General features: G+C 45.0%; 1 protein-coding gene and 1 long non-coding RNA gene across 8 annotated transcripts in view; both read left to right on the top strand.

Moving 5' to 3' along the window:
- Window positions 1-16,317, top strand: part of TDP1 (tyrosyl-DNA phosphodiesterase 1) — an 87,740-nt gene that overhangs the window by 39,896 nt on the left and 31,527 nt on the right. The gene's annotated exons all lie outside the window — the stretch shown is intronic.
- LOC309655794 lies at window positions 830-11,656 on the top strand. Its single transcript, XR_014261000.1, has 2 exons — window positions 830-11,035; window positions 11,277-11,656. It is a non-coding gene; the product is annotated as an uncharacterized lncRNA (long non-coding RNA).

Raw genomic sequence — 16,317 nt, 5'->3', positions numbered from 1 at the left:
CTTAGTGGTGTTACAAGTAGCCTCATGTTAGCTTAGGTCAACTTTTGTCACCTAATGAGTTAACAAAATTAAGTTTTGCCATTAAATATAATAAGTTAGGTAATAGCTTAATTGACAAGTTGGTTTCAGTTGTTTTAGATTTTCAGAGCTAACATGTAGTGCTTACGCTAAGTTCCAGGCATTCTTCTAAAAGCACAGTCCATACACACACATACACTCATGTAATCCTCATAACAACCCTACAACAGAGCTGTTAGTCCCCTTTACAGATGGGAGAACTGAAGCACAGAGAGGGTCAACAGCGCCCAGCAACCCAGTAACATCCTCAGGCACTATGCTATCCCTGTGTCAGGAAGGGAGGCTGCTCATGAATAGGATGGTCAGGGAGGGCCTCAGTGACGTGGTGACATTTAAGCAGAGACCTGAAAGAAGCGAGGGAGCCGTGTGGATGGAGAGCTGGGGGAAAGCGTTCTGGGCAGAGAGGCGGAGTTGGAGATATTCTGGTTTTTTTTTTTTTTTTAAAGCCTTATTCTTTTAAATTTTATTTATTTATTTATTTATGGCTGTGTTGGGTCTTCGTTTCTGTGCGAGGGCTTTCTCCAGTTATGGCAAGCAGGGGCCACTCTTCGTCGCGGTGTGCGGGCCTCTCACTATCGCGGCCTCTCTTGTTGCGGAGCACAGGCTCCAGACGCACAAGCTCAGTAATTGTAGCTCACGGGCCCAGCTGCTCTGCGGCATGTGGGATCTTCCCAGACCAGGGCTCGAACCCGTGTCCCCTGCATTGGCAGGCGGACTCCCAACCACTGCGCCACCAGGGAAGCCCGATATTCTGGTTTTTGATTGAGAAACCAAGTGGGTATTGCTGGAGTGAGTGGGATTGGAGGGCCGGGAAGGTCAGAGCAGTAACTGGCATTTTGGTCAAGATAATCCTTTGTTGTGCAGGACTGTCCTGTGCGTTTTAGGGTGTTTAGTAACCTGGGCCTCGCATACGAACCGCCATGTCACGGTGAAAGCCATCCAGGTGCCCCAGGCCTTTCTAAATATCCCCTAGATTGTCTCTCCTGGTGGATGATGTTGTCGTCTTTGAGAATAAATTCAGAACTCTGTGAACAACTGATTTATGAGTGCTGCTGTTCTTTCACTTAATACATTTTCCTACTTCAGAGTGATGAGGTGGGGTTGTAGAGAGAACCGTGGGTTCTAGTCTAAATGAAACGATAATGCCAGCAAACCTGACAGTCCATCCACAAAGTGGCGGACGGATTATGTTTTAAGAATGGGGATTTTAGTGAAAGATAAATACATCAAAAGCTGCATGCGTTTAACTCCCTTTTTTTTTTTTTTTTTGACACTTTACTACTTCGAGCTATTACCCCTCCATGGTAATGTTCACGTTTGGGATGAATAAGTACTTTTTACTAAAACAAATTTCCCAGAAAAAAATTATAACAGTAATAAGCAAGATGGATGGTAAGCAATGCGAATTTTGACTCTAACCTAAAAATGAGACTTCTTTTTTTTAATAAGCCAGATTTGCACATCCAAAGAAGTGTTGCCCTTCAAGGTGGTCACCTTTTGAAACTAGATATTTTATGAAGAATACTGCCACTGCTCAAATCCTTTTGCCACTCTTTGGAATTTCCTTCAAAATGGGTTTACATGGCACATTAACGAGTACTGTTTCTTAATAAACATGCTTCTGTTTTAGGCCTTGTATAAGGTTATTGTTGCTTTGTAATAAGTTACCATAAACTAAGTGACTGAAAACAGTGCAGATTTATTATCCTGCGGTTTCTGTGGGTCAGGAGTCTGGACATGGGTTAGCTGCACAGGATCAGAGTGTTGACCAGGGAGGGCTATGATCTCCTCTAAGGCTCAGGGTCTTCTTCCAAACCCACTGGTTGTTGGCAGAATTTAGTTGCTTATGGCACAGCGTAGCTGTTTGCTTCTTCAAAATCAACAGGAGAATCTCTCCTCAGGAAGGACCCAGTCCCTCCTTTTAGGCTTCACCTGATTAGGTCAGGCCAACCCAGGATTATCCCAAACCTTTTGATTAACTTAAAAGTCAAGGGATTCGTGACCTAATCATGGGAATGAAATCCCATCATACTCACAATTTTTGCTCACATTCCAGGGGAGGGGATTATACTGGATACGTACACCGGGGGCAGGGGCAGAAGTCTTGGGGGCTGTCTTCCAGTTCTGCCCTCCACCGGCCTCATTGGTATTCATTACCCAGCTTGATTCATCCATCTTATTCTCCAGCCTTGACTTGAAATAATTTCTTACTATTTTTAAAATTGAGGTTTATTTTCCATAGTTAAGGGAAATGCCCCTTGAATATACTCAAAAGACTGAACCTCAGGCTCTAGAGGCTGTTTAAGAAATGAAGTTCTAGCATTATTTGGAGCCAAAGAAGGCAGCTTTATTGGAGTGAGGTAATAACCCTGCAGCATGATTGCTTTGGAGAACCACATTCACTAGGGTGTGTAGAGTTGTTAAAAAATAATGATAATAAGTCTTATAAAAGGTAAGTAGGATCCTAAAAGATCTAATTTCCAGAAAAAACAAAAAACCTCATCACTTTAGAAGTATACTTTACATATTTCCTGTAGTGTGTGCATAATGGTCACTGGTCACTTCTGTACCCATCGTTAAGTAGAGGATGTTGGCTTCCTGGTCATAGGGACTTGGTTTTACCCAGTTGACATTTCACAAATGTGGAAACTGGCTTGAAGATCAGGGACTGAAATCTTATAAAAATGTTAGCCTTAATATAGTTTTTATCTTCTGTTTTATTTATCCTTTGAAATACACAAAAATCACAACGTTTTCATTTCCTCTCTTTCATGATGTGTTGCGATTGGGATTCTGACTGAAAACCTTTTTTATAGATCCTGGGTTATGTTTTAGTATAGAGCTGTCACATCACCTAAATCTACGCTAAAACCATTTTTAATGAAGTTTCCGCGTGATTGGACTTGTATACGTTAGAAGTTTTTGTTCTACTCTAAGAGAAAATGAATTCATAATTCCCATACTTCTTTTCCTACGAAAATGCTCTTCCTGACACTTGGTAATTTTGTGCAATGTCTGTGTTTTCTTTCAGACCACTAACTATACACCTAGTACAGTACCTGGTCTGCAGTGGCTCAGGAAATTTTGAATGAATGTGTGGTATCCCTCTTAATCTAACTACAGTACCGTTCATTTTCTGACCGCTTCTCAGGTTTAAGTATGTTTTCCTTTCTGTACTGTCCAGAACACTTAAGCTTATCCTTTTTTTTTTTTTTTTTTTTTTTAAACTTAAGCTTATCCTTAAGGTTGGTCTCAAATCTTCCCCTTTGCAACTTCTTCTAGCTCAGCAGACATGATTCATTGGTTTTCCTTTGTGTTTTCAAGTACCTCTTGCCTAGTTCTTTTACATCTCCCTTGTTGGTCTTTGGGCATCCATTGGCCTCAATTTATTATGAGCTGCTTGAGAGTGGGTGCCAGGTCTTACTCACCTGTATCCTCAGCATCTAACACTGTGCCCAGCATATGGTCAGGGACTGGTACGTATTTGAATCAGCGCCCTTTTCAGAACTCTTTTGTTCAAATAAATCATATCCACACATCATAGAACAAGGGTATGCAGAGCAGGTTTGTGTTCCCACTCCTGTTCCCCAGCCGTCCTGCTCAACCCCAAACCACTACTGCTAGTCTCTTAGCTCTAACCCCATCAGCCCTTTCAAACTCAGGTACCTCAGATGATGATTTTATCCAATCAGCGATCATACTGTGGAGGAAATGGCCCTGAGGTAGAGTCCAAAGATCCATGTCCTAATTCGGCATTGCCGCTTACTAGCCTTGCCTCTCAAATTTTGGGGAAGTCATTTCTCTTTTTTTTTTGAATTTTATTTAATTTATGTTTTTATACAGCAGGTTCTTATGAGTTATCCATTTTATACGTATTAGTGTATACGTGTCAATCCCAGTCTCCCAGTTCATCACAGCACCACCAACCCCCCGGGTAAGTCATTTCTAATCTGAGCCTTTTCTCACTTATGGAATGCTCAGAGGAGGAGGATAGGAAGTAAGTGTGAAGGTTACCCATTAAACGGTATGATGTATGATGATGTTAGTCAACTGCTTGGTTTTTACTGGCTACTGACAACCACGTGTTATTATTAAGGTCATGTTCATTAGGCCTCTGGGGAGTCAAGAAAGCTTATCAAGACTTTATCTGTTTTGTTTATATGACATATGGATGTGTAGTATGTGACCTAAAGATTTTCCATAGGTATAGCCTTTTCTCAACTCAGTGTGGTTAAGTTAAAAACTGGTCATAATTATTCGATATAATCAAGGCAAGTATATTCAGCCAGAAGAATATGTTCAAAGAAACTTAAAACTAGCACTTTAGCTTGAACTTATTAGAATGTTTTATTGGCTGGCTTTTGTCTGGTTGCTTTTATGGAAAGCTATTTACAGTTCTCCATCCTACTGTGAAATCATCCTGTGTTTGATGGGCAGCCTGTTATGGAATTAATTACTGGAACATAATGACAAATACAGTGTTTAAATTTTACCATAGGACCAAGCAGGCAAGAAGATGAGCTTGAAGAAGCAACCTTGGCTGAGAAGATAGTGGCTAGGAGTAATTGGCAAACCCAGTGAGAACAGTTATGAAAGCTGTGCATTGTGGGTGGGCAGAAAGCAGCGATCCCTGCTCCAGTTGCCTAGCAACCGACAGGCATTGCAGGATAGTCGGTATGAGTAGAAATGTTAGTGCTGCCACTTCAGGGGAAAACAAGACAAGTGCTTGACTAGAAAACGACTGTGGCTTTTTGAGGAAACATAAAGGAGACTCTCCCCCCCTCTGCTTTTCCACATAGCTATGCCATGTTTCTCTTATGTCTGTTCCTTTGATTCTGAAACAAATAGTCTTTTTCCTCCTTTGTCTGAGCTTTTTGCTAAAAATCAGATTGGATCACACAGAAAAATATTCATAAATGTCATTGGAGTAGACTTGGTTGCCTGGCACTGCAGCTCCAAGTTGGTATGCTTCAAGTACTTGGTTACAAATAATGGTTATTAGTATGAAAGTTTGCAAATGACTTCCTTTATATGTTAGAGATGATTCAAGGTCCCTCACTTTCTTGCATTCTGGTACAAGTAGACCAAGGTCAGTACATGCCGCTTTTCATGCTCGTGGGAGCAAGTCTGAAGCACTATCCCTGATGGGAGAAAGCTTGAGACCCCCAATCTAGGGCCTCTAGACCCTTTGTACGCTGGCATTGCTAGTGACAAGCTGTACCTGTGGCTAGAGATGACGAGGTACTGTCTGGGAGTTCTGCACCAGGAACTGGCCTCCAAAGAAGACGCCTCACAAATGATAACAAATACTTGTGTGGTGCTTATTATGTGCTGACTCATTTAATGCTGACTCATCTGATCCTCCCAGTTGAGATCTAGGTACTATAATCCTCATTTTAGAGATACGAAAACTAAAGCACAGTGACCTTGGATAACGTGGCCCAGTAGGCAAGGTGGTAGAGCTAGGATTCAAACCCAGAGAGTCTAGCTTGAATATTTCTTGCCTGTGTGCCAGGCACTGCTCTAGGCTTTGGTGATGGATGATGAACAAGACAGGCATGGTCCCTGCCCGCAAGGAGCTTGTGTTCTAGTTGGTGTGTAGCCCTGTTGCCTTCTGCTTCGGGATCAGCACTGCTGGCTAAGTCTCTGGGGAGAACACGCAGCTCAAAAACCCACCGCAGCCCCCTTTCCTAAGAGCAACTTGGCAGATCGTGCTTCCTCCCCGCTAACAGCCTCCAGCACCGCGGAGCCAGGCCTTTCCCCGACTCTTCTCTCCTGGCCCTTCGACGAAAATGCTCTGACTTCCTACCCATCGCTTTGCCATAGCTTCCCCGCCCCCACCTCGCCCCCTCCCCACCCAGTGAAGGTTGTGGTTTCTGCCATAGCTGTCATTTGTGGCCCCTGCTGCGCAAGCTCAGATGACAGTGTGGCTGGCCGTGAGAGACCTGGTGCTGCTTTTTCCTAGCCTTTGCCTGTCCTGCCTCTGTTAGTCTTTTGAGCATCCGGTCTGTGCCAGGCTTTGGTAGGGTCCAGTGCTTCAACCTTCCAGGTTCTCCTAAAACACTTCTTCATCCTGGTCATCAGTTCCCACTTACTAGTCAACATCCGGGCACCTGACAGATTTCTCGAGCGCCTGATTGCTCTGGCTGCTGCCCATCTACACTGTTCATACCAAACTCAACCACCCTGCATAGTGGTTCATGCCGCCTAGAGCCTGGATCCACTGCATGTTCCTGTCATCCCACGTTGCTTTGAAGTCCCTTATCATTCAGTCTTTTGCTCATCTGCTCTGCCTTTGCAGATGCACATTCAGTACCTATTCTTGATACCATGCTGGGCCTATGGGCCTGCAGACGTCCCCGAGCTTGGGATATTGATCACTAGATCTGCCCATCCACCGAGAGCTTGATCGGGACATAGGTGGGTGTGCGCACGTGTGTGTGTTCAGGGGAATTCACAGTTTACACTGTGGCAGTTCAGGGCATCCAGGGTGGCAGTAATGCAGGGGTGGTGGTTCAGAGAAGAGAGAGATCACTTCTGCATAAAATAACTAGATGAAGCTTCAGGACGTGACACGTTTTGTGTTTGATAGGCCAAGGTGGAACATTAGGTAGAAGAAATCATGTACTTGAAGTCCTGAGGCAGGGGGCGCTGCCAGAGGGGGCGGTGGTCTGGGCTGGCACGGAGAGCTGTGGGGTGGGAGGGCAGCCTGACCAGTGGATAGGGCAGGGTTTGTGGCGCTGGCCTGACGGGCAGAGGACTTGAGGCTTCGCGGGTGGGGAGCACTGAATGCCTTTGAACAAGGGAGTGAGATCGCTAACAGTGTTTTGCTAATGTTACTGATGGTGTCTGTCCTTGTTCAAGGCTTTATAACTGATGTAGTGTTCCCACGATAAGGCCATCCCCATGCCCTCTGAGATCTAAGCGGAGCAGGTGTTTTATGAATGTAGAAACGGGTGCAGAGCCAAGGCTGCTCATCGAGGACATGGTCGAACCTGCACTTGAACGGCTCTTTCTTCTAAGTCATGACTCTTTCTGGAATTGGTTTATGGGATAGAATAGAGGAAATAAAGCATGGGGGCAGAGAAAACTACTGAGAGACTGGTGCAGAGTTCCAGACACAGAACTATAAAGGTGGCCGCAGAAGGGAAAAGCAGAGGGGCGTTCGCAATAGAAACCTTACAGAAGAATCCAGAGGAACAGGCTGACGAGAGCAGGGCGGGAGGAAGCTGGAAGAATTGGGTTACCTGCAAGGTCGTGAACGGAACTCTCTGGGGAAGTGACAGACGCAGGCACAGTTCGTGGAGCTGGTCGCTCACCCCAAGGAGGCTGCCCCTCACGCCGTCTCGGAAGGTTTCTGGGGAAACCACTTGTTGGCTCTGCGGCATCAGTACTTGGTGCTATTGGCTGTGAGGTTCCCAGAGGCTGCCCCACTGTGGGACCCAGGGAAGCAAAGGCGAGGTACTTGCCGTCACAGACTTTGTTTGGGGGCTCAGGGAGGGATCTTCTTCAGAAAGCCTTTCAAGGTCTCTAAGGGAATCGACCAAATACTGGCTATTCATCAGACCTCTCAGTGCTACCTGGATTATAAACAGTCCACTGCCTGCAGCCACACCCTTGCTCTCCACAACTTCCGTTTTCTGAGCTGTTTCCCCACGTGGGAAACCAGGGGCTGGACTAGATCAGTGGTTTGGGGCCGTGTTCCCTGGAGCCCTCAGGGTCCTGGAAACCACTTTCAGAGCTCACTCTCCTGCTTTAAATGTTTGCTTTGAACAAAGGACTCTCCAGGTTAAAAAAAAAAGTTAAAAATATATTACAGTAGATAGCCTCCCAGAGCCTATTCTAACAAAATTTCATGGATCTGTTCAAAGTATTAATACTTTCCAAATGTTTCCTTTGTGCCGTTCTTTACAATTTCCTAAGCACTTTTCACCTAGATTATTTTATTCATTCCTCATTATAACCCAGTGAAGTGAACAGATGGTGTTAAACCCATATTATAGACAAAGAAATTGGTGCCCAAAGGATGTAACCCCAAGGTAACAGCTGACCAAAACCAAAACTCAAATCTTACGAACGTGTTGCTTTTTTCAAGTTCTTGTTTTGCCTTTCCACTATAGGAGATGGACCAAAATAATGGAACGTTTCAGTAGAAAATGAAATAGCAATCAGTTTTGGGTTACTATTAAGTATACACTGAAATTGATATGGTGTTCTAAATACCAGTTTTGACCCGAAATTTGATAAGCAACTTTTGATCCCACTTGACAGTGTTTTTTGTCATTTTGGATTCTGGATGCTGACGTGATGGCTTTTTAAGCCCGTGTGATTCGATTTGTGGGATCAAAGAGAGATGGATTCTTTTACAGACTAAGTTGACCGCTAGGCTGGACTGTGTCGTGGATTGAAAGCTAGGCTTCCAAATCCAGATTCAAAAGGGGGTCGTTAACATGCCTGTGAATGAGAAACAAAGTGAGGTTGCAAGTGGATTTCTCAGTTATTTGGTGATCTGTCAGAATCATAACTTGCAAAAGCCCACACCCACGTATCTTATCTCTTCTAGACTCTGCTCTTGCTTATCTGTGGAAAAACATGGGTCATAAGCATTCTCATTTTTCTTTTTCTGCTGGCATTTCTTTGTTGATACATTGTATCTATAAATCAGATACCAGCCCCCAAAACACAGCTCATGTGATGTGTCCTTTTTGGTACTTAATCTGACAAGATTGTTGGACATCTGCAGGATTGGTTTAATTTTAACCATGCTTTTAAGTTCCTGGCACTTTATCACTCATATCTGTATTGATAATTGGTAGACATATATCTGTATCAAGGAGACCAAAATCCTTTGGACATACTTTACAAAATAAAATAGAAGCTCGCTGTATCTCTGCCTCGGGGACTTGTGATAGGATTATTGAATCAGTGAAGCAATCTGATGAATGATTTTTGGACCCATCTACCACTATAACCTTCTAGGATTAGGAGGCCCAAATGGACCTGCCTTCTGGACAATTCCATTGCTTGGTGAGTCACACCAGAGAGAAGGACCAGAGTCAGCCTCCCATAAATTTAGCCAAGTATTCAGTGATGGTAATAGGTAGTATCTGTTAAGCATCATGTATGTGCCTGGGACTTTACACACTTTATCTGATATAATCTGCACATCACTTTTATGAGGCAGCTGCATTACCAGACCTTACAGGTACGGAACTAGAAGATGAGCAGTGTTGACTCTAATTGTGATTGAAAGGTATGTGAGCTCAGACTCTGCTCTCACCCACTGGCCTACTGTGCCTCTCCTGCTTACTTGTCAACAATTAGACTTTTTCCCTAGATTTTGTGGTTTAAAAGTTTTTAATTCTCCAACCACAATGAACAAAATAGTCTTGATAAATTGTACCTTCTAAGCCTTTGTGTATTAGTCTCTTTTCTCAAATTAATTAGATATTTCCTGCCCGCCTAACATCTGCAGGATTCAGTCCTGGGAGACATCTGTGGGCTGAATAGCCATCAACAGCTTTTTGAAAGAGCTGGAGGGGAAAGGGCTCAGTTATCCACAGGAGTGGGTAGGGTGGAAGGCATCGTGGACAAGGAAATGATGTTTGCGAAGATATGGAGGCAGTCAGTAAATCAATTCAGTTAAGGGTAGGGGAGTCATGAAAAGACATGCTGCGAAATAAGGTTGAAGGGTGGCTTCCCTGGAGGCGCAGTGATTGAGAATCCACCTGCCAGTGCAGGGGACACGGGTTCGAGCCCTAGTCTGGGAAGATCCCAAATGCCGCGGAGCAGCTGAGCCTGTGCACCACAACTACTGAGCCCACGCACCTAGAGCTGGTGCTCCGCAACAAGGGAAGCCACCGCAATGAGAAGCCCGAGCACCGTGACGAAGAGTAGCCCCCGCTCGCCACAACTAGAGAAAGCCCGCGCACAGCAACGGAGACCCAATGCAACCAAAAATAAATAAATAAATTTATTTTTAAAAAAAAGAAAGAAAGAAGATTGAAGGGCATAAACTTGGTCAGACTGTGGAGGTTCCTAAATGCCAGGCTATACATTTGCTTTATATATGCTTCAGGAGAAAGGATGCATTGATACTTGGAGGGCCACTGGAGGAAGACATAGAATGAGAAACCAGAGACAGGGCAATCCGTTTGGATCTAAAGTCTGGGATGGAAAGGACTGAACTAGGGAGATCTTCTTGGAAAGAGAAAGAGAATGTTACAAGCGGTTAAAAAAGCTTGATCTCTGACTGTACATAGCTGCCAGTGGAGCCGACAAGACCAAAGTCCCTGAGATTTCTGAGCCTGACTGAGATTGTGGACAGAATCGAATTCAAAAGAAAGCTGGTTTTCAGAGGGGAGGGCATGCTGATAGTTTTCGGTTTTGGGGTGTTGGATTTGGGGTAACCATGTGATATCCCAGTGGAGAGATCCAGCTTGTGGTGCAGATGCCCGTTTGGAAATTTGATGATCAAAGTTGGACGAGTCTGAGCGTCATCTTGTTAAAGTAACGGTTGCGGGTGGTGAGTGGGAAAGTCGCTGTGGCAGGGAAGAGAAGAGGAACCAAGGGCAGAGCGGAAACTTAGAGGGTACAGTTCGGGGTGGAAAGAGCAGCAAATCTGAGAGAAGCTGAGTCAGAGAGCTGGGGGAGAACCAGAATAGTCAAGTGGAGAGAAAGCCAAGGAAACCAGAGGCAGAGGAGGAGGAGAAAACCACATCAGCACAGCAGAGAGGTCTACAGCGGTAGGTCAGCTGCAGCACTCCTGAACATCTGGGGCCAGGTCGTTCTTTGTTATGGGGCCATCCTGTGCATTGTTGGGTATCTCGCAGCGTCCCTGGCCTCTAGAAAATGTCCCCAGACATTGCTAAATGTCCCCTAGGGGCAAAATCACCCCCAGTTGAGAACCACTGGTCTAGAAGCCCACGGGGTTTGGCAGTTAAGAATATTATTTGATGTAAAATAGATAGCTAGTGGGAAGCAGCCGCATAGCACAGGGAGATCAGCTCGGTGCTTTGTGACCACCTAGAGGGGTGGGATAGGGAGGGTGGGAGGGAGGGAGATGCAAGAGGGAAGAGATATGGGAACATATTGTATATGTATAACTGATTCACTTTGTTATAAAGCAGAAGCTAACACACCATTGTAAGGCAATTATACTTCAATAAAGATGTTTAAAAAAATATATATTATTTGAGTGGAAGGCAGACAGCAGGTTTGGAGGGGAAGAAAGGGAAGCTGCCAACACCTTGTTTTAGCCCAGCAAGACCCACTCCAGACTCTGACCTCCAGAAGTGTAAGACCAAAGATTTGTGTTGTTTCAAGCCACTAAATTTGTGGCAATTTGTAAGAGCAGCAGCGGGAAACTATTGCACACTGTATATCAATAAAAAAGACAAATGACAATTTAAAAGTGGATAATTGGCAGAATTAAGACATAGTTTTAGAGAGAAATTTAACAGAATCCATCAAAATTAAAGATTCTATCCTTGCATATACCTAGATACAACTCACATCCTTTGCAGTGAGAATATCTTTCTGTATTCCTCAAAAATATTTTTCAGTACATAAAAAGAAACAGAGCCCAAGCACAATACAGGAAAACCTACAGCAAATGCAAAGGGGAAGGTGACTCACAGTGTCATTGTGTGTGTGTGTGTGTGTGACAGGCACGCAGCTGTGGGGTTTGAGGACAGGGTGACAGCAGCACGAGCTCGAGTTGATCGTTTTCCCCCCTCGTCACCCCAGCTGCTCCATCTCCATCCTCTCTCACGTCCACTGTCAACGTTCTGTTTATTGCATCTGTCTGTGAGAGCATCTGCTCCCCCACCCGCGTCCTCCGGGATGCGTGGCTAAAAGCTCGGTCTGTTAGGCGTCTCTGCGCTCCAGGCAGCCACTGCCAACATCAGGTACCAACCGTGAAAGAAGTGCTGTATCAAAGGACACATTTCCCAAAGCAGCAGTCATCCTCGGGGATTCAGACACCTTGCAACAGAATCTTAGAAGTAACCTCGGTCAGCCGCTCCAGCGCTCACGCTGGGGTTGGAGGGAATGGCTTCTTCTGCTATGAGATGTTTGTTAGGCTTTCAGATGCCACTGCAGGGTCGGCCCAGAGATCACCTTCCTTGCTCCCTTCTCCTTTCTCATGTGGCTGTTTTCCCAACACGTTATCGTGGATTTTATCTTCGCAGTTGGAGTATGTAGGTGGAGGGACTGAGTTAGTTAGAGGCGAGTATGGACATCTGTAGTCATTGTAGACTGTTGTCTGGAAAGGGATTTTTGGCCTCATCGGCTGAGATCCGTCATTCTAGAGACGAGAAGCTAAGGCCCAGGAGGAAGAGGAGTGCCTTTGGGTGTCTTTGTGGGCGATACCCTATTTCCTGATTTGGGGTCCAGGGATCTGTTCTCAGCATTGGCCTTCCTTTCTTCACCGTGTCCCTTATGTGGCATTCCTGTGCTTTACTGAGCTTTCTTTCAGGAATTCTCTGTTACACATTATTAGTTTAAATTTACTCTTAAAGCTTTAAACTGTGGGACAAAATTCCCATAGTATGGGCTGAGATCAGATCTTTAGCTACAGCCACGCTCTGAAGGCTGTGGCAGAGAACTGACCACAGCCGAGCTCCTGGTCATTGAGGGGCCCATAAACTGTCCAGTTGAATAACTGACCGTTGGTCATCTTAGCAGGGGCTCAGGAAAAAAACATCCCACCCTGTGGAGGCTTTGTAATGTGTCAGTTTTACACATTTTGCAGAGTCCCTTTTCTGGACTGGACCAGGGCTGAACCACATTTTGCAGAGTCCCTTTTCTTGTATGTTTCCGGTTAGTTTTCTTGTATGTTTCTGGTTAGGATGGGCCCCAAAGGAGATTCTTGTGGGGATTTAGAGGGCAGATGCGAAGTGCACTGTCGTGATAACCCACACATTGTCACCTTCGGCTGGCTCACCTTCTCAGCATGAGGTGGCAGCTGGCCCTGCATTGCTGTGTTTTTTCCTGGTCCTGCTGCAACTTCTCTAACCCTGGACCTCGCCAGGTATGTGCGTTTAGCTCCAGTGAGGGCCCGGCTTCTGCAGGACACCCCACCCTCAGTGCCAGAGGCAGCACGAAAAGACATGGTTTGAGCCTGTGTATGTGCTTCAGCTCGTTGCTTGTGGTTCTGGCTTGTTCTCCTCCACTGTGTATTCATCCTCTGTGGCTTCTGTCCACCCTGCAGACCTCAAGCTGCGGCTCTAGGGCAAAGACAGCAACGTTACCCAGACTGCTTTACTGGCTCTCACAGCTACTTTCCTGATGTCAAGTTCTTGTAAATTATATATATTGTATATTTCACACACACACGCACGCACGCACACACACACACACACACACACACCCAAAGTGGTTCTGCTTCTCTGGTTGAACACCGTGACTAATACACATCTCCATCCCCCAGAAGCCACTGTTTTATTCACCATTACTTTCTTAATGGCTTGGGCAGAGTTTCTGATGGACAGTACAACACGGGACATCCAGAATCCTACCCTCCGAAGTTCTCCAGCTTACAAATGTTCGATACCCCGGAGAATGCAAAGTCAGTTCAGACCCCAACGCTCTCAGGTGATGAAGCACATCTAGTACCCAGAATGAAAGCACAGCACTTGGGGGAGAAGCAGCTCAGGCCAGCAGGAGACAGAAGAGTCATGGAGAGCTGCGCTTGAGGGGTGATAGTGGCCACAGCAAGAAGCCAGGACAGGCAGTAGGCGTGGGTCCTGAATGGAGAAGACGAGAAGCTGGAACTCCTTTGGCATTTCAGGAGCAAACAGGCTTGGCATAAACAGCCCTGTGGTGCCACTGTGCCTCTGCCAGACACTGGCGGTTGCCCATCCACACACACAGCAGGCGGGTCGGAGTCTGCAAGTATGTACCCCATGTGCTGGCCGCCCTGCGTACCAGTGATCCAAAGTGTATTCAGAGTGTAGAGAAGTATCAGAGATGCTATTTCAGGAATAAAAATTTATCACCTAGACAGCCTACAAGAGACTTGTAGTCTCATTATTCAGGATAGAGTTTAAGGTTCCAGATGCTTAGAATTCTACTAGAAGCCAAATACAAAGGAGGGTTGCAGGAAACCGTCTGAGGAGATGTTCTCATGATTTCCACTGATGTTTACCTTGGAATAAGCCCTCAGATCTTGGGATGTTGAGGAAAACGTGATTAGTGAGGGAAGAGTGAGAATAAGCCTTCCAGAAAGTGCCTCTCGCCTATAATGTTCTGCCGACAAGTTGAGGGAGTTACCAGGAAGGCGATAATCTAGAAAGCTGGAAAAATTATTCATAGGAAGACGGCTTCCACCTCACGCTCACTGATTGGTTTTGCCATTAAACCTGTGTCTCGGCCCAGGCGGTCACTTTATGTTACTAACAGGCGAGAGAAATAAAAGCAAGCTGTTTTTCTAGAGTTGTAATATCACTTTATTGTCAACTTCCCACTTCCTCTGCATTTTATGTCTTTGTGACACATCACCGATAGTGATATTCATGACTGTGGCTCTTGGGCATCAAAGAAAGGTCCCCTGTCCTCAGTGTGGTCCATTTAAGAAGGTAGGGAGGTCTGTGAATACCCTTTTTTTTTTTTTTTTTGAAGTTATAGCTTAATTGCTTTAAGAGCTTCCTTAGCTCTGATTTCCATACTCCTCCTTGTCTGTTCCCATAGAATGCTGAACAGAGATCGTTCTTTTCACCTTATTGATGCCTGTTTCTCCTTGACTTCAATCTCCACGACAGCAGTCCCAGCCCTTGGCTCAGGAGAGTGGTTGATGCCCCAGTGAAAGAATCTTTAATGAATCTTTCTGTTATCCACAAAGTCAGGCTTTAAGGGTCTAAATAGCTGAGGTTTTACTCTCCATTCTAAAAATGAGATAGAATTTGGGTGAGCCTAATTGAAAAAAATGGTCCCAGTGGGTTTACACTGATTAATGGATGGATGAGAGCTCTCGGGCTGATTTGCTGCAGGAGAGAGTTTCTAAAGATGCCTCGGAACTGTTCCATCTCCGCTCCTGAGCAGCCTGCTTGCATCCTGGTGCCTCCGGGCAGGTCCAAGCCGCCTTCCTCCCACTGCATCGTGGGATTTTCAGCCGTATCTACAACTCTTTGTCCACATAAAACATGATTCTAAAGGCACTTTTTCTTTCTGGATACAAATACGAATCTAGTGCCCTTGGAGCTGTTTTCTTTTGATTGAAAGTAGAAATTAGCACTCCCTGGCAAAACCAGAGGCAGAAAAGGGAATGTGAAGCTTAAGATACTACTCTGTAAGATTATATTGACATAGTTTTTTTTAATGAAAGTATAGTTGATTTATAATATTAATTTCAGGTATACGATATAGTGATTCAGTATTTTTAGAGATTATACTCCATTTATAGTTTTTATAAAATATTGACTCTGTTCCCTGTGTTATACAATATATCCTTGTGGCCTATGTATTTTCTACACAGTAGGTGGTACCTCTTAATCCCCCACTTCTGTCTTGCCCCCCACTTCCCTCTCCACACAGTAACCACTAGTTTGTTCTCTGTATCTGTGAGTCTCTTTCTGTTTTGTTACATTTATAGTTGTTTGTTTTACTTTTTAGATTCCATGTATAAGTGGTAACATACAGTATTTTTCTGTCTGACTTCATAAGCATAATACCCTCCATGTCCATCCATGTTGTTGCAGATGGCAACTTTTCATTCTTCATGACTGAGTAATATTCTAGTGTGTGTGTGTGTCTGTGTGTGTGTGTGTATTATATATACGAGGGGTCCCCAACCCCCGGGCCACGGACTGGTACCAGTCCATGGCCTGTTAGGAAACCAGCTGCACAGCAGGAGGTGAGCGGTGGGCAAGCGAGCAAAGCTTCATCTGTATTTATGGTAGCCACTCCCCACTGCTCGTGTTACCGCCTGAGCTCTGCCTCCTGTCAGCATTATAGTGAGTTGTATAATTATTTCATTATATATTACAATGTAATAATAATAGAAATAAAGTACACAATAAATGTAATGCACTTGAATCATCCCGAAACCGTCCCCCCACCACCCCACCCCCAGTCCGTGGAAAAATTGTCTTCCACGAAACTGGTCCCTGGTGCCGAAAAGGTTGGGGACCGCTAGTATATACCACATCTTCTTTATCCATTCATCTGTGGTGAGCACTTAGGTTGCTTCCATATCTTGACTATTGTAAATAATGCTACTATGAACATGGGGGTGCATGT

This window comes from Balaenoptera physalus (genome assembly GCF_965194825.1).
Source record: "Balaenoptera physalus genome assembly, chromosome: 2".
NCBI lineage: Eukaryota > Metazoa > Chordata > Mammalia > Artiodactyla > Balaenopteridae > Balaenoptera > Balaenoptera physalus.
The sequence above is the reverse complement of the archived record's forward strand: the minus strand, read 5'-3'. Positions and strand labels throughout refer to the sequence as shown.